The sequence below is a fragment of the Pogoniulus pusillus genome, chromosome 7 (genome assembly GCF_015220805.1).
Source record: "Pogoniulus pusillus isolate bPogPus1 chromosome 7, bPogPus1.pri, whole genome shotgun sequence".
NCBI classification, from domain to species: Eukaryota; Metazoa; Chordata; class Aves; order Piciformes; family Lybiidae; genus Pogoniulus; species Pogoniulus pusillus.
In genome coordinates, this window is record NC_087270.1 from 2,947,808 (window position 1) to 2,971,509 (window position 23,702).

Here is a 23,702-nt window from a genome sequence, read left to right on the forward strand (position 1 = left end):
GAATAGAAACAAGAAGGAGTTTCCTCACTCAAAAAGCACAAATGGAATCTTAGAATTGTAGAAGCAGTCAGGGTTGGAAGGGACCACAAGGATCAGCCAGTTCCAACCCCCCTGCCACAGGCAGGGACACCCTACTCTAGATCAGCCTGGCCAGAGCCTCATACAGCCTGGCCTTAAACATCATGCTGGAGGGCAGGGATCCATCCAGAGGGACCTGGACAGGCTGCAGAGGTGGGCACAAGCCAACCTCAGGAGGTTCAACAAGACCAAGTGCAAGGTCCTGCAGCTGGGTCGAGGCAATGGGAAACTGAATATCATAGGAAGAGAAAAATAAATGAGCATGCATCCTGGGCTGCAGCAAGAGCAGTGTGGGCAGCAGGGCAAGGGAGGGGATTCTGCCCCTTGGCTCTGCTCTCCTCACACCCCACCTGCACTCCTGGGTGCACTTCTGGAGCCCCCAGCACAAGCAGCACATGGAAGTGTTGGAGCCAGTGCAGAGGAGGCCACCAAGATGCTGAGAGGGCTGCAGCAGCTGTGCTGTGAGGAGAGGCTGAGAGAGTTGGGGCTGTGCAGCCTGGAGAAGAGAAGGCTTCCAGGAGCCCTTGGAGTGGCCTTGCAGGGTCTGAAGGGGGCTGCAGGAGGGCTGTAAGGGACTATTGACAAGGTCTTGTAATGAGAGGAGGAGGAGGAATGGGTTTAAAGTGTCAGAGGGGAGATTCAAACTGAATATTAGGAAGAAGTTGTTTTCAGTGAGGGTGGTGAGACACTGGCACAGGTTGCCCAGGGATGTTGTGGAGCACAGCCTCAAAGATCCCATTCTGTGCTTCTGTTCTCCACAACCTCCTTGGAGGTGTTTAAAGCCAGGTTGGATGAGTGGCCTGTTTTAGTGGGAGGTGTCCCTGCCTATGGTGGGGAGTTGGAACTGGCTGAGCTTTGAGATCCCTTCCAACCTAAACCATTCTGTGATTCTATCGTTCTATAAAGGGTGACCTCAAAATGAGAGAGTGTTCCATGGATGGAGGAAAGAGTAATGAGAGCATTTTGGAGGTCGAGTGGTGCCTGCCAGATTCATCCTGCCTGGTTATCAGGCATCTCGATGAGATGCTAAAGAAAACAGCCCCTTCACTGTCACTGTATCAATGTCCTTATTCAGCACTTGCATGATGGATGGGATTAGGAGTACCTGCTGTCATCTGCCCTAGTGGGCTCTCCTCTGTCCCAAGGAAGAGAATGGAAGCTTTATGTAAATAACCATTCTGTGGAACAGGAATGAACCAGGATCAAATTGCAGGTTGATGACTCTTTTTTTTTTTTGGTTCCCCCCCCTCTCCCCCCTTCCCTCTGCAAGATTGTGTTTCCAGTTCACTGTTCTTAGGCCTGTCTGTCTCCTTAAGCCTCTTCTCTGTCTGAGATGGCTATCAATCAGATGGGACCTTGCCAGGAGCACAGCTCAGACAATGAGGTGATTCTCTTAGCCAGAAGGGCTGACCAAGGAGAGGGCTCCTCATGGCTTGCAGCTCTCCAGCATTCCTGGAGGCAGCATGAGGCAACTGGCCTCAAAAAGGAGGCAGAGCCACATTTTCTGTTTGTTAGAGCCACATTTTCTGTTAGAGCCACATTTTCTGTCTGCATGGTTGCCTTCATGACTAAGGAGCAGGGGTCAGAGATGAGTCTGCAGTGTGCCCTGGCAGCCAAGAGGACAAACTGGGTAGAAGTGTGCCCAGAGCAGGGCAGCAAGGCTGGGGAGGGGCCTGGAGCACAGCCCTGTGAGGAGAGGCTGAGGGAGCTGGGGGTGTGCAGCCTGCAGCAGAGGAGGCTCAGGGCAGAGCTCATTGCTGTCTGCAGCTCCCTGAAGGGAGGGTGTAGCCAGGTGGGGTTGGGCTCTTCTGCCAGGCAAACAGCAAGAGAACAAGGGCACACAGCCTCCAGCTGTGCCAGGGGAGGTCTAGGCTGGATGTTAGGAGGAAGTTGTTGCCAGAGAGAGTGATTTTTATTGGAATGGGCTGCCCAGGGAGGTGGTGGAGTCCCCATCCCTGGAGATGTTGAAGCCAAGCCTGGCTGGGGCACTTAGTGCCATGGTCTGGTTGATTGGGTAGGGCTGGGTGCTAGGTTGGACTGGATGAGCTTGGAGGTCACATTCTGTGCTTCTGTGCTCCACAACCTCCCTGGAAGTGTTCAGGACCAGGTTGGATGAGGCCTTGAGCAACCAGTTCTAGTGGGAGGTGTCCCTACCTATGGCACAGGGGGGTTGGAACTGGCTGAGCTTTGAGATCCCTTCCAGCCTAAACCATTCTTTGATTCTATGATTCTGTGACCTTTTATAGAAGTCACCTGAGCACCTTGAGATGGAACAGGCTCTGCTGTTTGGCTGAAGTGAGGTACAGGGCAAGAGCAATCATCAACTAAAAGTCAGAGTCTATAGTTCAGTAACTATCCAGTAGCAAAACTGACATTTTCAAGTCTAGTATAAAAGAAAGGAACAAAAACAATAAGCTGCACCACAAGAGTGATTTTTGGTTTTTTTGAGATATTTACTCTGCTCTGGTGAGATCTCATGTGGAGTGCCAGCTCTGAAGCTCTCAACACAGGAAGGGCACTTGCTCAGCAAGTTTGCTGCTGACACCAAGCTGGGAGGCTTGGCTGATCCAGCTGCAGGCTGTGAGGCCATCCAGAGAGACCTGCACAGACTGAGAGCTGGGCACAGGGCGACCAAATGAGGTTCAACAAGGACAAGTGCAGAGTCCTGCATCTGGGGAGGAATAACAAACTGCACCAGCACAGGCTGGGAGGTGACTGCTGGAGAGCAGCCCTGTGGAGAGGGACCTGGGGGTCTTGGTGGCTAACAAGTTCCCCATGGCACAGCAATGTGCCCTTGTGGCCAAGAAGGCCAATGGGATCCTGGGGTGTGTTAGGAAGAGTGTGTCCAGCAGATCAGGGCAGGTTCTCCTCCCCCTCTACTCTGCCCTGCTGAGACCTCATCTTGAATCCTGTGTTCAGTTTTGGGCTCCCCAGTTTCAGAGGGACAGAGATCTGCTGGAGAGGGTCCAGTGGAGGGCTGTGAGGATGGTGAGGGGACAGGAGGGCATGGCTGATGAGGAGAGGCTGAGGGACCTGGGGCTACTTAGTCTGGAGAAGAGAAGACTGAGAGGGGATTTAATCAATGTCTATAAGTATCTGAGGGCTGCCAGGAGTGGGGGGACAGGCTCTGCTCACTGCTCCCTGGGATAGGACAAGGAGCAATGGATGGAGGCTGCAGCAAAAGAGGTTTCAGCTCAGCACAAGGAGCAACTTCTTGACTGTAAGGGTCCCAGAGCACTGGAATAGGCTCCCCAGAGAGGCTGTGGAGTCTCCTTCTCTGGAGCCTTTCCAGGCTTGTCTGGATGTGTTCCTGTGTGCCCTGAGCTAGATTGTCTGGTCCTGCTGTGGCAGGGGGGTTGGACTCGATGATCTCTTAGGGTCCCTTCCAACCCCTGACATCCTGTGAGCCTGTGACATGGACCTGATGGAGTGAGTCTAAAGGGAAGACCACAAAGATGATCAGAGGTTTGGAGCTGCTCTGCTATGAGGACAGGATGAGGCAGCTGGAAGTGCTCAGTCTGGAGAAGAGAAGGCTCCAGAGAGACCTAATAGCAGTCTGCCAGCACCTGAAGGGGGCTACAAGAAAAGGCTGCAAAGAGACAGGACAAGGAGCAATGATTTGAAATGAGAGCACAGCAAATTGAGAACGGATGTGAGGAGCAAGTTCTGCACCATGAAAGGTGCTGGAACACTGCAACAGATTGCCTGGGGAGGTGGATGCAGCCCTGTGTCTGGAGATATTGAAGGTCAGGCCCTACAAAACATTGAGCAGCCTGATTTAGTCAGTGGAGGATGTCTCTGCTCAGTGCATGGGGGCTGCATTTTTAGAGGTCACTTCCAACCCAAACCATCCTATAATTGTATGATGCTAGGTTTTGTGATGAGTTATGGTAGGAGCTTCTCAAAGTGTAGCTGTCAAAGCTTAACAAAAACAAAACCACTTTGAAATTTCAGCTTCACTTCTGTTTTCTCTGGAATAATCTCCAAACCATTTCCATAAGCTGAGAATCTATTTGGGATTTAGAGGCCCTTGCTAAGCCTGAAAGACTGAGCAAATTGGCCAGACTGCAATTTGTTCCTGAACTGTTCACCTCACCTTGTTTTACTTCTGGCTATGTCTGATTGTTGGTGGGTTGAGGTGGGTTTTCTTTTTGCTGTCTGATGGCTGTCAGGCTTTGTAAACAGTAAGATAAGGCTGGCAAACAGACTGCTGGGGGAGCTGGGAGGCAGTGACATCCACTGCAAATTCCTGACAGTGCCAGGATTCACAAACACAGTACCACAGTACCACAGTATTATTAGGATTGGAAGAGAGCTCACAGATCATCAAGTCCAACCCTTTAGCACAGAGCTCAAGGCCAGACCATGGCACCAAGTGCCACGTCCAGTCCTGCCTTGAACAGCTCCAGGGACGGTGACTCCACCACCTCCCCGGGCAGCCCATTCCAGTGTCCAATGACTCTCTCAGGGAAGAACTTTCTCCTCAACTCCAGCCCAAATTTCCCCTGGCACAGCCTGAGGCTGTGTCCTCTTGTTCTGGTGCTGGCCACCTGAGAGAAGAGAGCAACCTCCTCCTGGCCACAACCTCCCCTCAGGTAGTTGCAGACAGCAATAAGGTCTGCCCTGAGCCTCCTCTTCTCCAGGCTAACCAATCCCAGCTCCCTCAGCCTCTCCTCGTAGGGCTGTGCTCAAGGCCTCTCCCCAGCCTCGTTGCCCTTCTCTGGACACGCTCAAGCATCTCAATGTCCCTCCTAAACTGGGGGGCCCAGAACTGAACACAGCACTCAAGGTGTGGTCTGAGCAGTGCAGAGTACAGGGGCAGAATGACCTCCCTGCTCCTGCTGGCCACACCATTCCTGATGCAGGCCAGGATGCCACTGGCTCTCTTGGCCACCTGGGCACACTGCTGGCTCATGTTCAGGTGGGTATCAATCAGCACCCCCAGATCCCTCTCTGTCTGGCTGCTCTCAGCCACTCCGACCCCAGCCTGTATCTCTGCATGGGGTTGGTGTGGCCAAAGTGCAGCACCCTGCACTTGGAGCCATTGAACCCCATCCCATTGGACTCTGCCCATCTGTGCAGGTGGTCAAGGTCCTGCTGCAGAGCCCTTCTGCCCTCCAACCCAGCCACATCTGCCCCCAGCTTAGTGTCATCTGCAAACTTGCTGATGACTGACTCCATGCCCTCATCCAGATCATCTATGAAGATGTTAAAGGGGATGGGGCCCAGCACTGATCCCTGAGGGACACCACTAGTGACAGCTGCCAGCTGGATGTGGCACCATTCACCACCACTCTCTGGGTCCTGCCCTCCAGCCAGTTCCTAACTTCACATTCATCAACGTTCAGCTACTCACTGCGTGTGAAATGACTCCAGAAATGCACTGAGCATTTAGAGCAAGAGAAAAGAGAAGGAGAAGAAATAGCTGTACCAAGAGACTGGATATGAAGAGGAACTTCACTGAAAGGGTTATCAGGCATTGGAACTCCTGGGGAATGTTGAAGTCCCCATTCCTGGAGGTATTTCTAGCGGGAGGTGTGCCTGCCTATGGTTGGGAACTGGATGATCTTTGAGGACCCTTCCAACCTAAACCATTCTATGATTCTATGATTTAAGGTTTGTGTGGATTTAGTGCTTAGGGACATGGGTTAGTCAAGGATTTGTCAGTGTTAGGACAATGATTAAACTCAATGGTCTTAAAGGGTTTTTCCAATCTAGGCAATTTTGGGACTCTTTAAACAGAAATGAGCCTGGTTTTCATGGCCAGTATCAGTACTGGCACCAGCAGACTACTTGATCCTGTTGGTGGCTGTTCTCCAAATTGCTCTGAATGCAGCTGAACCAAAGTTCATAGAAGCATAGAGTCAGAGGCTCACAGCATCAGAGAATCATAGAATCATAGCATCAGAGCATCATAGAATCATAGCATCAGAGCATCATAGAATCATAGAACCACAGAAACAAAGCATCACAGCATCATAGAATCATAGAATCATAATATCACAGCATCATAGAATCATAGAATCATAGAATCATAGAATCATAGCATCACAGCATCATAGAATCACAGCATCATAGAATCATAACATCACAGCACCTTAGAATCACAGAATCATAGCATCACAGAATCATAACAGCACCATAGAATCACAGAATCATAGCATCAGAGCATCATAGAATCATAAGATCACAGCATCATAGAATCATAGAATCACAGAATCATAGCATCAGAGCATCATAGAATCATAAGATCACAGCATCATAGAATCATAGAATCACAGAATCATAGCATCAGAGCATCATAGAATCATAAGATCACAGCATCATAGAATCATAGAATCACAGCATCAGAGCATCATAGAATCATAGCATCAGAGCATCATAGAATCATAGAACCACAGAAACAAAGCATCACAGCACCACAGAATCATAGAATCATAATATCACAGCATCATAGAATCATAGAATCATAGCATCACAGCATCACAGCATCACAGCATCATAGCATCATAGAATCATAGAACCACAGAAACAAAGCATAACAGCATCATAGAATCATAGAATCATATCATCAGCGCATCATAGAATCATAGAACCACAGAAACAAAGCATCACAGCATCACAGAATCCTAGAATCATATCATCAGAGCATCACAGAATCATAGAACCACAGAAACAAAGCATCACAACATCATAGAATCATAGAATCATAACATCACTGCATCATAGAATTATAGAATCACAGAAACAAAGCATCACAGCATCATAGAATCATATTCACAGCATCATAGAATCACAGAATCATAGCATCATAGAATCATAGAAAAATAGAAACAAAGCATCACAGAACCATAGAAACATAGCATTATAGAATGATAGAAACAGCATCATAGAAACATAGAACCATAGCATCATAGAATCATAGCAGCACAGCATCATAGAATCATTGAAGCATAGAATCTTGGCAACACAGCATCACAGAAACACAGCATCAAAGCATCACAGAATCAAAACCATAGGACCATAGAAACATAGCATCAAACATCATAGAATCAGAATCATAGAATTATAGCATCATAGAATCCTAGAAACATAGCATCATAGAACCATAAAATCAGCATCACAGCATCATAGAATCATAGAAACAAAGCATCACAGCATTGTAGAACCATAGAAACAGAATCATAGTAACATAGCATGATAGAATCATAGCCACATAGCATTACAGCCTCACAACATCCTAGAATCATAGAATCAGAGGATCATAGAATCATAGCATCACAGATTCATAAAACAGCTTGAGTTGGAATGGACCTTAAATGTCATCCAATTCCAACCCCCCTGTCATGGGGGGAGACCTCCCAGTAGCTCAGACATTCATTTTTTTCTGGGAAGACAAGGGAAACACTGACAAATCACTTCCACAAAAACACCCAGGAAGCATTTACCAGCTCTGGAGACTTAAATCTGCTGACCCAAATCCAGAGCATTTGCAAGCAGTTTCAGGTGCAAGTTGCATTCTGCCTAATTTTGAATGTCTTTCCCCACACCACTCTGTGAGTTCTAGTTACAAGGAATGAATGAGATGTTGAGGTGCTGGAAGGTGTCCAGAGCAGGGCAGCAAGGCTGGGGAGGGGCCTGGAACACAAACCCTATGAGGAGAGGCTGAGGGAGCTGGGGGTGTGCAGCCTGCAGAAGAGGAGGCTCAGGGCAGAGCTCATTGCTGTCTGCAGCTCCCTGAAGGGAGGCTGTAGCCAGGTGGGGTTGGGCTCTGCTGCCAGGCACCCAGCAATAGAACAAGGGGACACATCCTCAAGCTGTGCTGGGGCAGGTCTAGGCTGGGTGTTAGGAGGAGGTTGTTGTCCGAGAGAGTGATTGGCATTGGAATGGGCTGCCCAGGGAGGTGGTGGAGTCACAATCACTGGAGGTGTTGAAGCCAAGCCTGGCTGGGGCACTTAGTGCCATGGTCTGGTTGATTGGCCAGGGCTGGGTGCTAGGTTGGAGTGGATGAGCTTGGAGGTCTCTTCCAATCTGCTTGATTCTATGATTCTATGAAATGCAACCAACAGGTTGCCTGTGGATTGTACCTAGCTTGTTGAATTTGACAGACAAGATGTTAGACACGATGGTACGAGCCAGCAGTTTCCTCTTTCAGAAGTCAATTCGTATTTATTTGGGGGGTTATGATGATTGTTTCCTTCCTAAGGCATGGGAAGGATGCATTCCAGCTGGGCTTGCTGGCTTAGAAAGGCAGAGATCGGTGGGAAAACATTAACGCTTCAGGCAGGGCACTTAAAGGCAGACAAAAGAGCTTTTCAGCCTCTTAGGCTGGCGTCCGGTGTCATGGCTCGCAAGTCCCTCAGGGTGGGGCAGACATACTGCTGCAGAACTGCTCCGAGCCGCAGCACCGGCACCGGGAGGGGACTCACAGAGCATGGGCAAAGGAAAAGGCAAAGGCAAGAGAGAAGAGAAGAGAAGAGAAGAGAAGAGAAGAGAAGAGAAGAGAAGAGAAGAGAAGAGAAGAGAAGAGAAGAGAAGAGAAGAGAAGAGAAGAGAAGAGAAGAGAAGAGAAGAGAAGAGAAGAGAAGAGAAGAGAAGAGAAGGGAAGAGGAAGGGAAGAGGAAGGGAAGAGGAAGGGAAGAGGAAGGGAAGAGGAAGGGAAGAGGAAGGGAAGAGGAAGGGAAGAGGAAGGGAAGAGGAAGGGAAGAGGAAGGGAAGAGGAAGGGAAGAGGAAGGGAAGAGGAAGGGAAGAGGAAGGGAAGAGGAAGGGAAGAGGAAGGGAAGAGGAAGGGAAGAGGAAGGGAAGAGGAAGGGAAGAGGAAGAGGAAGGGAAGAGGAAGGGAAGAGGAAGGGAAGAGGAAGGGAAGAGGAAGGGAAGAGGAAGGGAAGAGGAAGGGAAGAGGAAGGGAAGAGGAAGGGAAGAGGAAGGGAAGAGGAAGGGAAGAGGAAGGGAAGAGGAAGGGAAGAGGAAGGGAAGAGGAAGGGAAGAGGAAGGGAAGAGGAAGGGAAGAGGAGGGGAAGAGGAGGGGAAGAGGAGGGGAAGAGGAAGGGAAGAGGAAGGGAAGAGGAAGGGAAGAGGAAGGGAAGAGGAAGGGAAGAGGAAGGGAAAAGGAAGGGAAAAGGAAGGAAAGGAAAGGAGAGGAGAGGAGAGGAGAGGAGAGGAGAGGAGAGGAGAGGAGAGGAGAGGAGAGGAGAGGAGAGGAGAGGAGAGGAGAGGAGAGGAGAGGAGAGGAGAGGAGAGGAGAGGAGAGGAGAGGAGAGGAGAGGAGAGGAGAGGAGAGGAGAGGAGAGGAGAGGAGAGGAGAGGAGAGGAGAGGAGAGGAGAGGAGAGGAAAGGAAAGGAAAGGAAAGGAAAGGAAAGGAAAGGAAAGGAAAGGAAAGGAAAGGAAAGGAAAGGAAAGGAAAGGAAAGGAAAGGAAAGGAAAGGAAAGGAAAGGAAAGGAAAGGAAAGGAAAGGAAAGGAAAGGAAAGGAAAGGAAAGGAAAGGAAAGGAAAGGAAAGGAAAGGAAAGGAAAGGAAAGGAAAGGAAAGGAAAGGAAAGGAAAGGGAGGGGAAAGGGAGGAGAGGAGAGGAGAGGAGAGGAGAGGAGAGGAGAGGAGAGGAGAGGAGAGGAGAGGAGAGGAGAGGAGAGGAGAGGAGAGGAGAGGAGAGGAGAGGAGAGGAGAGGAGAGGAGAGGAGAGGAGAGGAGAGGAGAGGAGAGGAGAGGAGAGGAGAGGAGAGGAGAGGAGAGGAGAGGAGAGGAGAGGAGAGGAGAGGAGAAATAAAAGGAAAAGAATAGAGGCGTGGAGAGGAGAGGCTCAGAGATAAGAGGCTGAAAGAGGAGGGGGGAGAAAAGAAAATGAGTCCTATGAATTCTTCCATACCAAAATCTCTCAGTGCATAACAAGAACAAATAAAACTGCTGCAGGGTACCAGGGTCTGCTGCAGTTGGGACTTTTCTTCAGCTTGCAGTGGTGGCTTGAGTCAAAAAAAGATCAACTCCAGAGGAGTGTTAATGTTTCTGTTGGGTTCTTCTTGCTGATAAGTACCTCAATGTGATGGCTGTGCCCTACACAGCCATGTGCATAACACACACAGTGTAAAAGACAATAAGCACTTACTGAAGAGACAATCTCCTATTGCTTTGCTTGGAAATATCCTAGCCAGGGCACCTTCAGGTCCTGATTTGAAGTTTAACTTCTACTGTGACTGCATGCACTCAAATTCTGTGAAGAATTTAATCTGTGGCTAAGTTTACCAACAGCTGCAACACTTTTGCTATGAGGAGAGACTGAGGGAGTTGGGGCTGCTCAGTCTGGAGAGGAGAAGGCTCCCAGGTGACCTTAGTGTTACCTTTCACTATCTAAAGAGGGCTGCAAGAAAGCTGCAGAGGAACTTTTTAGGCTGTCAGGTAAAGATAGGACTGGGAGGAATGGAACCAAGCTGGAAATGGGGAGATGCAGAGTGGATGTTAGGCAGTTGTTGAGCATGGGAGTGGTGAGAGGCTGGAATGGATTGCTCAGGGAGGTGGTTGAGGACCCATGGCTGGAGGTGTTTAAGGCCAGGCTGGATGGGGCTGTGGACAGCCTGATCTAGGGTGAGGACTATGGGGGAGGAGTTGGAACTGTCTGATCCTTGTGGTCCCTTCCAACCCTGACTGATTCTATGATTCCATGATTCTATGGTTCTATGTCAAGTCCAGACCTTCATTTAGACCTGCACCATTTCAGCTAGAGCTGCTTAAGTACAGTGCAAAACATGAGCAGAGGTAGTGACATCAAAACGACCTCTCCCTCTTAGTTTTAAATGCAGGAGGTTAGAATCTGACTTTTGCTTTTTGGGAAGCTTAATATCATAGGAAGAGAAAAATGAATGAGCATGCATCCTGGGCTGCAGCAAGAGCAGCTTGGGCAGCAGGGCAAGGGAGGGGATTCTGCCCCTTGGCTCTGACCTCCTCACATCCCTGACTGATTCTGTGATTCTATCTAATTCAGAAATAGTTTTGTTTTGCTCTTCCAGTAGACATCATACACAGAGTCACACACTGAATGCTAGGGATTGGAAAGGAACCTCCAAAGCTCATCCAGTCCAACCCTCTTGCCACAACAGAATCAGCTAGAGCAGGTCACACGGGAATGTCTCCTTGTGGTTTTGAATGTGTCCAGAAGAAGAGACTCCACAACCTCTGTGGGCAGCCTGTTTCAGGGCTCTGCCACCCTTACAGTGAAAAAGCTTTCACTGATGTTCACTTTCTGTGCTCCACCTTGCACTCTTGTCCTGTCATTGGGCATCTCTGTGGCTCTGTGCTGGGCTCTTTCAAGCAGTTCCCTGAGGTCCTTCTTAGAATCATAGAATCACAGAATCATAGAAACATAGAATCAACCAGGTTGGAAGAGACCTCCAAGATCATCCAGTCCAACCTATCACCCTGCCCTCTCCAATCAACCAGACCATGGCACTAAGTGCCTCATCCAGGCTTTGCTTGAAGACCCCCAGGGACGGTGCCTCCACCACCTCCCTGGGCAGCCCATTCCAATGCCAATCACTCTCTCTGGCAACAACTTCTTCCTAATATCCAGCCTAGACCTACCCTGGCACAACTTGAGACTGTGTCCCCTTGTTCTATTGCTGGTTACCTGGGAGAAGAGGCCATCCCCCACCTGGCTACAATGCCCCTTCAGGTAGTTGTAGACAGTAATAAGATCACCCCTGAGCCTCCTCTTCTCCAGGCTAAACACCCCCAGATCCCTCAACCTCTCCTGAGCTGTGCTCCAGGCCCCTCACCAGCTTTGTTGCCCTTCTCTGGACATGTTCCAGCACCTCAACATCTTTCTTGAACTGAGTGGCACAGAACTGGACACAAAATTCCAGATGTGGCCTCACCAGGGCAGAGATTCAATTCTTTTTAGCTTAAAGAGCTAAGCCCAAAATCTAAAAGAGAATTCCAAGTGAATTCAAGCTTTGTCCACATAAAACTCTTAAATCAAGGGCTTTGGAATACAGATGAGATTCACAGATTGCATTGGGTTGGAAGGGACCCACAAAGCTCATCCTGTCCAATCCCCAGGCATCCCATTTTGTATTCATATAGAGTGTGAACTGGTAATGTAGTTTCAAGGTGCAAAGAGCATTTTGCTGGCTCTTTCATCTCATGCAAAGTCAGAAACCAAAAGGAAAGGCATAGGAAGTTTCATGGAGGTCCAGGCTGGATGTTAGGAGGAAGTTGTTGGCAGAGAGAGTGATTGGCATTGGAATGGGCTGCCCAGGGAGGTGGTGGAGTCACCATCCCTGGAGGTGTTGAAGCCAAGCTTGGCTGAGGCACTTAGTGCCATGGTCTGGTTGATTGGGCAGGGCTGGGTGCTAGGTTGGGCTGGATGAGCTTGGAGGTCTCTTCCAACCTGCTTGATTCTGTGATTCTATGGAAACATGAGAGAATTTTTAACCCCGTTAGGGTGACAGAACACTGGCACAAGCTGCCCAGGAGGGTCGTGGAGTCTCCATCTCTGGAGGTATTCAAAACTCACCTGAATGTGTTCCTGTGTGATCTGCTGTAGGTGATCCTGCTCTGGCAGGGGGCTGGGGCTGGGTGAGCTTTCAAAGCCCCCTCCAGCCCCTGACATTCTGTGATTCTGTGAAAAACTAATAAGGCAGCTTGCTGGCTGGGTCTCAAACATGTCCAGGAGGAAGCCAAACCCCACTTGCTTGGTTGTACAACAGCAAACCTGAGCTAAAGGATGCTCTAAATCAACAACATCAGTAACAGGTCACTTAACAGCTTCTGTTGTCAAGATGAAAGAGGTCTGTGTCATGCAGGCATGCAGACACAAGCCCAAGTGTCGTGTCATCATAACCTCTTTAGATGCTATGCTTGGAATGAAGAACAAACGCACTCATATTGCAGCTCTTCTTTTTCTCCCTTCTTTTTTACCCCCCCCCCCTTATTTTTTCCTTTATTTTTTATTACTTTTTTTTTCTTTTTCTTTTCCTTTCTTTTTTCCCCTTCCTTTCTTCTCCCTTCTTTTATTTTTTCCTTCCCCCCCTTTTATTCTTTTGTTTATTTCTTCTTTTTTCCTATTTTGACCTTTCTTTTTTTTCCTTTCTTTTTTTCCTTTTCTCTTTCCTATTTTTCCTTTATTTTCCCCTTTTCTTTTACTTTTCCTTTATTTTTTACCCCTTTCTTTTATTTTTCCTTGCCTTTCCCCCCTTTATTTATCCATTTTTTTTCTGTTTTTCCTTTGTTTTCCTTTGATATTTTTCCTTTGTTTTCCTTTGGTATTTTTCCTTTCTTTTCTTTTTATTCCTTTCTTTTATTTTTCTTTTTTTCCCCTTTTATTTTTCCCTTTGTTTTCTTTTTTCTTTTTTTTTTCTTTCCTTTTCCCCTTTTATTTTTCCCTTTGCTTTTAATTTTGTTTCCTTTCTTTTTTTTTCCCTTCCCTTTTCCTCTTTTTTGTTTTTCTTTTATGTTTTTTCCTTTATTCCTTTTCTTTTGTTTTTCCTTCATTTTCCCCTTTCTTTTATTTTTTCTTTCTTTTTTTCCTCCTTCCTTTTTTTCCTTTATTTTCCTTTCTTTTTTCCTATCTTTTTTCTTTGTTTTTTTTTCTTTCCCTTTTATTTTCTATTTTCTCCTTTCTTTTTTCCCCTTTATTTTTTCTTTTCTATTTTTTCCTTTCTTTCTTTTCCCTTTATTATTTCTTTTCTCTTTTTTTCCTTTCTTTTTTCCCCCTTTCTTTTTTCTTTTCAATTTTTTTCCTTTCTTTTTATTCCCTTTATTTTTCTCTTTTTTCTTTTTTTTACCTTTCTATTTTCTTTTCTGTTTTTTCATTTTTTCCCTTTTCTTTTATTTTTCCTTTTTTTCCCCCTTTATTTTACTTTTCCTTTATTTTTTCCCCTTTATTTCTCTTTTTTTCTATTTTCTCCTTTCTTTTTTCCCCTTTATTTTTTCTTTTCTATTTTTTCCTTTCTTTCTTTTCCCTTTATTATTTCTTTTCTCTTTTTTCCTTTCTTTTTTCCCCCTTTCTTTTTTCTTTTCATTCTTTTCCTTTCTTTTTATTCCCTTTATTTTTCTTTTTTTCTTTCTTTTTTTTTACCTTTCTATTTTCTTTTCTGTTTTTTCATTTTTTCCTTTTATTTCATTTTTCCTTTTTTCCCCCCTTTATTTTATTTTTTCCTTTATTTTTCCCCTTTATTTCTCTTTTTTTCCCTTTCTTTTTTTTTTCTTTTTTTTTTCCCTCTTTCTTTCTTTTTTTGTCCTCTTGAGAAAAATCACAAAGGGACCAGAGATGGTCTTACCAGAGAAATTAAAATCACTTCTATCTGGCTTTGGACTGCCCACTCTGTGTTTCCTTAATATTAAATTAGCCCTATCACTATGATAAATAATTCTCCCCTCATGCTGTGTGGATTTATTTCCCTTCTCAGGAGGCTCTAAGCCCACCTCTCTGTACCCAGGCATTGCAATCATTCCTGCATCAGGACATGAGAAATGAGAGGCTTTGAGCTGCCCTAGGTAAGGCTGCTAACAAAGTGCTGATGTATGGTGACCCACATGGGGAAGGTCATCTAATGCACACCACCTGCACGGTTCTGCTTATCATCTCAAACTGAAATCCCTCTGATTCCCCTCCCCCCCATCCCCTCTCCATCCTGGCTTCAGCTGGATGTTGCTCTGTCATTAAAGGCAAATAAATTACACTTCTCAGCATCCTGAGCTGGATGAGTTTTGGTTTTAATAAGCATTTCCAGCCTCAACCCCAGTTTGACTCAGGGTATGGTGCTGTGTGTGGTGCCTGCTGTTCTCTCAGCTGGGGAGGGGACACCACGCAAGAGCAATTTGCCTGCAGACAGCATTCACTCTCTCCAGCTCCTGGCAATAAAAAGGAAGAAATGGGATGAATGACTGGCCAGGGAAAAAGAAAAAGCATCTCAGCTGCTTGTCTTCAGCCACCTGGCCATCACAGCAGGCAGGAAGCTTGAAAAGAAGACGAGAAGCAAACAAAATTAAAGCAGGAGAGTTGGTTGGAAGCCATGAGTTGGATGGCAGAGGTAAAAGGCTGAGCCTCTGGCTGTTAGTCAAAGGTTAGGCATGCTGGCACCTGCTGCAGCTCACTTAGTGGGAAAGGGAAAAGAAGAAAAATCTCCCCCTTTAATTTACAGCTTGAGGAAATGTAGCAGGCACCACCAGGCTTTGCCTCCTGATGTCTGGAGTCCTGCTTTGCATCAGCTTCCATGTCACTGGTGAGTTGCAGGCTGCTGTTAGTGGTTTGGCATCCCTCTGCTGATACTTGTAGCTCTTGCATGGGTCTGGTTTGTGCTGGAAGGAGCTCTGGGGTCATCATCTTGTTGCTGTGTATTTAGATATTTTTCTGGACAGAACCATAGAATGAGTCAGGGTTGGAAGGGACCACAAGGATCAGCCAGTTCCAACCCCCTTGCCATGGGCAGGGACACCTCACACTAGATATTCAGCTTCCCAAAAAGCAAAAGTCAGATTCTAACCTCCTGCATTTAAAACTAAGAGGGAAAGGTCGTTTTGATGTCACTACCTCTGCTCATGCTTTGCACTGTACTTTAGCAGCTCTAGCTGGAGTGATGCAGCTCTAAATGAAGGTCTGGACTTGACATAGAACCATAGAGTCATGGAATCATAGAATCAGTCAGGGTTGGAAGGGACCACAAGCATCAGCCAGTTCCAAACCCTCTGCCATGCCCAGGGACACCTCACCCTAGATCAGGCTGTCCACAGCCCCATCCAGCCTGGCCTTAAACACCTCCAGGGATGAAGCTTCCACCACCTCCCTGGGCAACTCATTCCAGCCTCTCACCACCCTCATGCTGAGCAACTTCTTCCTCACCTCCACTCTGCATCTTCCCATTTCTAGCTTGGCTCCATTCCCCCCAGTGCTATCCCTACCTGGCAGACTAAAAAGTCCCTCCTGAGCAGTCCTGGTAGGGCATAAACCTGCCAGGTCAGTTTAGTCCTTGCTCTCCTCCTTCTGTTGTGGGGAATCCTGGGGAAGTTAAGTCAGATGAGCAAAGCCTTGAGGGTTAGAGGGCTTAGCACCACATTGGCTAGGGCTGGGTGCTAGGTTGGACTGGATGAGCTTGGAGATCTCTTCCAACCTGCTTGATTCTATGATTCTGATATGCTTAGTACAGCAGTCTCAAGGCTGGCAGCTCTAACATAACTCAGCCTGTGGCCTGTTGAAGTCTTCTCTTTGAAATATCCTCTGGTTGATTCTATGATTCGATGTCAGGTGTCTTGTGCTGCCCTCACCGTGCCTGCATGGTCAAAGGAGGCAGCAAGCTGTGAATTCATTGGCCAGCACAATGCTGCTAGTGCCTATTGGCCAGCTGGATTTTCAAACTGCAGTATTTAAAGGGAGGTGATTTAGAACCTGTGCCTCTCTGCATTCAGCCTTTCTGCTGCCTGCCTTTTATGCTGAGCCTCTCTGCCATTCACAGCTCCTTAACCAGGAATCAAGGTGGCCACGGGTATGCAGCTTGCACCTGCCAGCTCAGCAGCAACTCAGCAACTCCTTCTCTCTGCCTGGAATATTTTGTGTTTCACCCTAGGATCATTATCACAGTATCACAGTATCTCAGTATCACAAGGGTTGGAAGAGACCTCACAGACCATCAAGTCCAACCCTTTACCACAGAGCTCAAGGCCAGACCATGGCACCAAGTGCCACGTCCAGTCCTGCCTTGAACAGCTCCAGGGACGGCGACTCCACCACCTCCCCGGGCAGCCCATTCCAGTGTCCAATGACTCTCTCAGGGAAGAACTTTCTCCTCACCTCCAGCCTAAACTTCCCCTGGTGCAGCCTGAGGCTGTGTTTGAAAGCATCTTTGGTACAGGAGACTTAGGGACCAAAGAGCATGGTGAGTACATCTGCTGGAGTGAATGCCAAAACTTCACAAGCATAGTTAGAATTATTCCTGGTTTGCACTGCTCAGCCCATACCCTGAGTGCTGTGTCCAGTTGTGGGCTCCTGAATTGAAGAGAGATGTTGAGGTGCTGGGAGGTGTCCAGAGAAGGGCAACAAGGCTGGGGAGGGGCCTGCAGCAGAGCCCTATGAGGAGAGGCTGAGGGAGCTGGGGGTGTTTGGCCTGCAGAAGAGGAGGCTCAGGGCAGAGCTCATTGCTGTCTGCAGCTCCCTGAAGGGAGGCTGTAGCCAGGTGGGGTTGGGCTCTTCTGCCAGGCAACCAGCAACAGAAGAAGGGGACACATCCTCAAGCTGTGCCAGAGGAGGTCTAGGCTGGGTATTAGGAGGAAGTTGTTGTCAGAGAGAGTGACTGGCATTGGAATGGGCTGCCCAGGGAGGTGGTGGAGTCACTGTTCCTTGAGATGTTGAAGCCAAGCCTGGCTGAGGCACTTAGTGCCATGGTCTGGTTGATTGGCTAGGGCTGGGTGCTAGGTTGGGCTGGATGAGCTTGGAGGTCTCTTCCAACCTGCTTGATTCTATGATTCTAATTTTGCATTACTATTTTCCAAGTTCTGGTTGTTTAAACTCTTTAGTTCTGTGCAATTCCTTCCTGTCAACTGAAAACCCAATGCATCCCAGGGAATTGCCCCAAAACTTGAATATTAATAATACAATTAATATTCATACAGAAATTAATATTCATAACTAACAACTGATTGCTATTTCCCACTACACTAGCTATCTTGTAGCCCCCTTCAGATACTGAAAGGCCACAATAAGGTCACCTGGGAGCTTTCTCCTCTCCAGACTGAGCAGCGCCAACTACCTCAGTTTGTCCTCACAGCAGAGCAGCTCCAGCCCTCTGCTCATGCTCATGGCCTTGCTCTGGACATCTTCCAGCACCTCCACATCCCTCTTGTCCCAGGGGCTCCAGCACTGGATGCAGAACTCCAGGTGGGGTCTCAGCAGTGTGCAGCAGAGGGGCAGGATCACTTCCCTGGCCCTGCTGCCCACACTGCTCTTGCTGCAGGCCAGGCTCTGGTTGCTCTCTGTGCTGCCAGAGCACACTGACAGCTCAGACTAAGCTTCTCCTCCACCAGCACCCCCAAGTCCCTCTCCTCAGAGCTGCTTTCAAGACAGACCCAGACCCAGCCTAGATTGGTGCTTGGGATTGCTTCAACCCAACTGCAGAGCTTTGCACTTGGTCTTGTTGAACCTCCTGAGCTTGGCTTGTGCCCACCTCTGCAGCCTGTCCAGGTCCTTCTGGATTGATCCCTGCCCTCCAGCCTGGCTGCTGCACCACACAGCTTAGTGTGCTCAGCAAACTTGCTGAGGCTGCACTCAGTGCCTCTATCCATGGCACTGACATCTGACAGGTTTGGAAGTGCTCCAGAGCCATGCAAAATGGTTAACCTAAAGGTAGAGGCTTGGACTTGTCCTGAAATGATTTTGTGATTCTATGACAACAAGGAGATCATTTTTTTTCAGGGAAGGGTAAAACTGAGGCAGGAGGCAAAAAAAAAATGACACTTCTAGATCAATTTCTCTGTTTCTGGCAGGGATGACATTCCCATTCCTTAGCTTTGGCAGCTATTCCAGGCACTGATGTTGTTTCTTGGTGTTCTGCAGATGAAGAAGGCCTCAGGAACAAGAAGATACGTAGCTAATTCAATGCAGGAATATCTTCTTCTTGCCAGCTTACAAGAGCTGGCTGAGGCAGGCAAAATCTTCATTTAGGAGTTATCTACTGTCACAGCCACCAGCCACCCATAACTGACTCCCCACATAGAATCATAGAATCATAGAATCAAGAAGGTTGGAAGAGACCTCCAAGCTCATCCAGTCCAACCTAGCACCCAGCCCTAGCCAATCAACCAGACCATGGCACTAAGTGCCTCATCCAGGCTTTTCTTGAAGACCCCCAAGGACGGTGCCTCCACCACCTCCCTGGGCAGCCCATTCCAATGCCAATCACTCTCTCTGTGAAGAACTTCTTCCTAACATCCAGCCTAGACCTAACCCTGGCACAACTTGAGACTGTGTCCCCTTGTTCTGTTGCTGGTTGCCTGGGAGAAGAGGCCACCTCCCACCTGGCTACAATGCCCCTTCAGGTAGTTGTAGACAGTAATAAGATCACCCCTGAGCCTCCTCTTCTCCAGGCTAAACACCCCCAGCTCCCTCAGCCTCTCCTCATAGGATTTGTGCTCCATGCCCCTCACCAGCTTTGTTGCCCTTCTCTGGACACCTTCCAGCACCTCAACATCCTTCTTGAATTGAGGGGCCCAGAACTGAACACAGCACTCAAGGTGTGGCCTGACCAGTGCTGAGCACAGGGGCAGAATAACCTCCCTTGTCCTGCTGGCCACACTGTTCCTGATGCAGGCCAGGATGCCATTGGCTCTCTTGGCCACCTGGGCACACTGCTGCCTCATCTTCAGCCTACTCTCTATCAGTACCCTCAGGTCCCTCTCCTCCTGGCTGCTCTCCAGCCACTCAGTCCCCAGCCTGTAGTGCTGCTTGGGGTTGTTGTGGCCAAAGTGCAGAACCCTGCACTTGGCCTTGTTAAATCTCATCCCATTGGCCTCTGCCCACCCATGCAGCCTGTCCAGGTCCCTCTGCAGGGCTCTCCTACCCTCCAACAGCTCCACACCTGCTCCTAGCTTGGTGTCATCTGCAAACTTACTGATGCTGGACTCAATGCCCTGAGCAGTGAAAGTGATGTAAGCCTTCTCATATTAGCTTTAAAACTCTATTTCATGCCACCACATATCCCTTTATGTTTTAGTTGCTGGAGCAAGAGTGAAGAGTGATTGCTTTCTCTTCTCTATTTAAATCCCTTCCATTTCTGGAGAGGTTCCAGGATATTTTTTTCCTCTCCTTCAAGTTCTCTCATTTGATCAGCATCCATCCAAGTAAGATTGATTGTGACAGGTTTATAGATTGGTGGAATGGGTTGGATTGGAAAGGACCTGAAAGCTCATCCAGTTCCAACCCCTCTGCCATAGGCAGGGAGACCTCCCACTAGCCCAGGTTGTTCAGGGTCTCATTCAACCTGGCCTTGAACTCCCCAGGCAAGGGGCATCCATGACCTCCTTGGGCAAACTGTCCCAATGTATTCCTGCTCGCTCTCACTGTAAGGAATTTCCTCCTTCTTATTCAATAGCCACAGCTTACCCTGTTGGGCTTTTCTTCTCTCAACCAGGCAGTCAGCAGAGTTACAGGAGCTTCAAAGAGGGACACTGTTGAGAATCAAGTCCACTGTTGTGCTGATAGCAGAAAACCCTCATTTTCATTTCCAGAGTTCCAGGTTATCCCAGAGTCCCTAAAAAGAGCTACAGAGACCAAGATGTTCATTTAGCTGTCCTACTCACAGCTTAAACTGCTTGTTTCAGTCAGCTCCAAGTAGTGATTACTACAAATGGATTGAGCTGGGCTTGGGTTTGGAGATAATCTTAATCAAAATTACTTACCCAGGTTTATAAGAGGGCTATGGAGGTGCTGGAAGGTGTCCAGAGAAGGGCCATGAGGATGAGCAGAGGGCTGGAGCTGCTCTGCTGTGAGGAGAGACTGAGGGAGTTGGGGCTGTGCAGTCTGGAGAGCAAAAGGCTCCCAGGTGACCTTAGTGTGACCTTTATGTATCTTAAGGGTGCTCCAAGAAAGCTGGAGAGGGACTTTTTAGGATGTCAGGATAGGACTGGGGAGAATGGAACCAAGCTGGAAATGGAGAGATTCAGAGTGGATGTTAGGGAGAAGTTGTTCAGCATGAGGGTGGTGACAGACTGGAAAGGGTGGCACAGAGATGTGGTGGAAGCTTCATGCCTGGAGGTGTTTAAGGCCAGGCTGGATGAGGCTGTGGACAGGCTGATCCAGTGTGAGGTGTCCCTGGGCACGGCAGGGGGAGTGGAACTGCATGATCCTTGTGGTGCCTTCCAACCCTGACTGATTCTGTGTTCCTTTGATTCTACTCAGAACATTTTATCCTGAAATCATAGAATGCACTGAGTTGGAAGGAACCTTTTAAGGTCATCTAGTCCAGCCTCCTGCAGTAAGTATGGACAAGCCCAGCTAGATCAGGTTGCTCAGAGTCCCACTAAGCCTGGTCTTAGAGGTCTCCAGAGATGTGGCCTCCACCACCTCCCTGGGCAGCCTGTTCTAGAGTTCTGGCACTCTCACAGGGAAAAAAATCCTGCTTATATTTCCATGGAATTTCCTATGGCTCAGCTTCCAGCCAGTGCCCCTTGGCCTGGCACTGGGCATCACCCAGCAGAGCCTGGCTCCAGCCTCCTGCCACTCACCTGCACATCTTGAGAACCATTGCTCAGGCTCCTCTTCTCCCAGCAGCACAGCCTCAGCTCCCTCAGGTTCTCCTCCTAACAGAGATGTTCCATTCCCTTTAGCAGCCTTTAGCTGGGATGTCTCTCTTGACCTAGGTGGCCCAGAACTGGACACAGCACTCCAGCTGTGGCCTCACCAGGGCAGAGTAGAGGGGCAGGAGAACCTCTCTCAACCTCCTACCCACAGCCCTTCTAATCCACCCCAGACTGGCATTGCCCCTCCTGGCCAGCAGAGCACATTGCTGGCTCATGCTCACCCTCCCATACACCAGAACCCCCAGATCCTTTTCTCTTTCACTGCCTTCCAACAGCTCAGTCCCCAACCTATCCTGCTCCCTGGGGTTGTTCTTTCCCAGTACCAGACTCTCCCTTGCCCTTTCATTCCATTTCTCCCTGCCCACCCCTCCGGCCTGTCCCAGTCTGGCTGAATGGCAGCACAGCCTTCTGCTGTGGCAGCCACTGCACCCAGCTTGGTGCCATCAGCAAACTTGCTGTCTGTGCCATCAGCCAGGTCATTGATGAATATCTTGTCCAGAAGTGGTCCCAGTACTGATCCCTGTGGGACCCCACTAGTCACAGGCCTCCAACTGGACTCCATCCCATTGACCACAACTCTCTGGCTTCTTTCCTTCACAGTATCATCAGGGTTGGAAGAGACCTCACAGATCATCAAGTCCAACCCTTTACCACAGAGCTCAAGGCCAGACCATGGCACCAAGTGCCACGTCCAATCCTGCCTTGAACAGCTCCAGGGACGGCGACTCCACCACCTCCCCGGGCAGCCCATTCCAGTGCCCAATGACTCTCTCAGGGAAGAACTTTCTCCTCACCTCCAGCCTAAATCTCCCCTGGCGCAGCCTGAGGCCGTGTCCTCTTGTTCTGGTGCTGGCCACCTGAGAGAAGAGAGCAACCTCCTCCTGGCCACAACCTCCCCTCAGGTAGCTGTAGACAGCAATAAGGTCTGCCCTGAGCCTCCTCTTCTCCAGGCTAACCAATCCCAGCTCCCTCAGCCTCTCCTCGTAGGGCTGTGCTCAAGGCCTCTCCCCAGCCTCGTTGCCCTTCTCTGGACACACTCAAGCATCTCAATGTCCCTCCTAAACTGGGGGGCCCAGAACTGAACACAGCACTCAAGGTGTGGTCTAAGCAGTGCAGAGTGCAGGGGCAGAATGACCTCCCTGCTCCTGCTGGCCACACCATTCCTGATGCAGGCCAGGATGCCACTGGCTCTCTTGGCCACCTGGGCACACTGCTGGCTCATGTTCAGGTGGGTATCAATCAGCACCCCCAGATCCCTCTCTGTCTGGCTGCTCTCAGCCACTCCCACCCCAGCCTGTATCTCTGCATGGGGTTGTTGTGGCCAAAGTGCAGCACCCTGCACTTGGAGCTACTGAAGCCATCCCCTTGGACTCTGCCCATCTGTCCAGGCGGTCAAGGTCCTGCTGCAGAGCCCTTCTGCCCTCCAACCCAGCCACATCTGCCCCCAGCTTGGTGTCATCTGCACACTTGCTGATGACTGACTCCATGCCCTCATCCAGATCATCTATGAAGATGTTAAAGGGGATGGGGCCCAGCACTGATCCCTGAGGGACACCACCAGTTCCCAATCCACCTCACTGCTTGAGCACCCAAACCACACCACCTCAGTTAACCTGGAGGATGCTGTGGGAGGCAGTGCTAAACACTTTACTGAAATCAACATTGGCCACAACAGATTGCCCAAGGAGGTGATTGAGGTCTCACCCCTAGAGACATTCAAGGTCAGGCATGATAGGAGCTCTGAGCAGCCTGGTCTAGGTGGAGATGTGGCTGCTGGCTGCAGGGGGGGTTGGACTGGATGACCTTTAAAGGTCCCTTCCAACCCAGTGCATTCCACGATTCTTCCCTCTCCCAGAAACCTGCTCCTTAATGCTTCACCCTGCTCTGGCACTGCCTAATCCTCTGACAAGCCAATTCAGGTCACTGGGCTGGCAGCAAATAAGCCAAGCAGAAAGAATGGAATCTTTTCCTGTCAGCTTAATAAACAAAATTGAATCAGCAAAGAATCTGCTGAGTAGAAGGTGCTGAGATGGTGCAGGCAGAGAAAAGAACAAGCCCAAGCAATCAGGAGAAGGGCAGACTCTTTCCAGTTGATAAATGAGCTCAGCCTGTCCTGTTGAACTGCATGGCCACTTGTCAAGAGCCATGACACAAGAAAGGACAAAATCCTCCTTTTTTATTTTTTTTTTCCTGCTGGCTGTGGATGTTGAAAGCAGAAAAGCACTTTGGAGACTCAGACTTAGCACCCACTCATCTCCCAGAAATTGGGATAATCTGGAACCCCTCAAAGCACCCCAGTCAGGTGTAACACACAGGCTTTGTCCAGCCCTTGGAGAAGGGCAAGGAGGC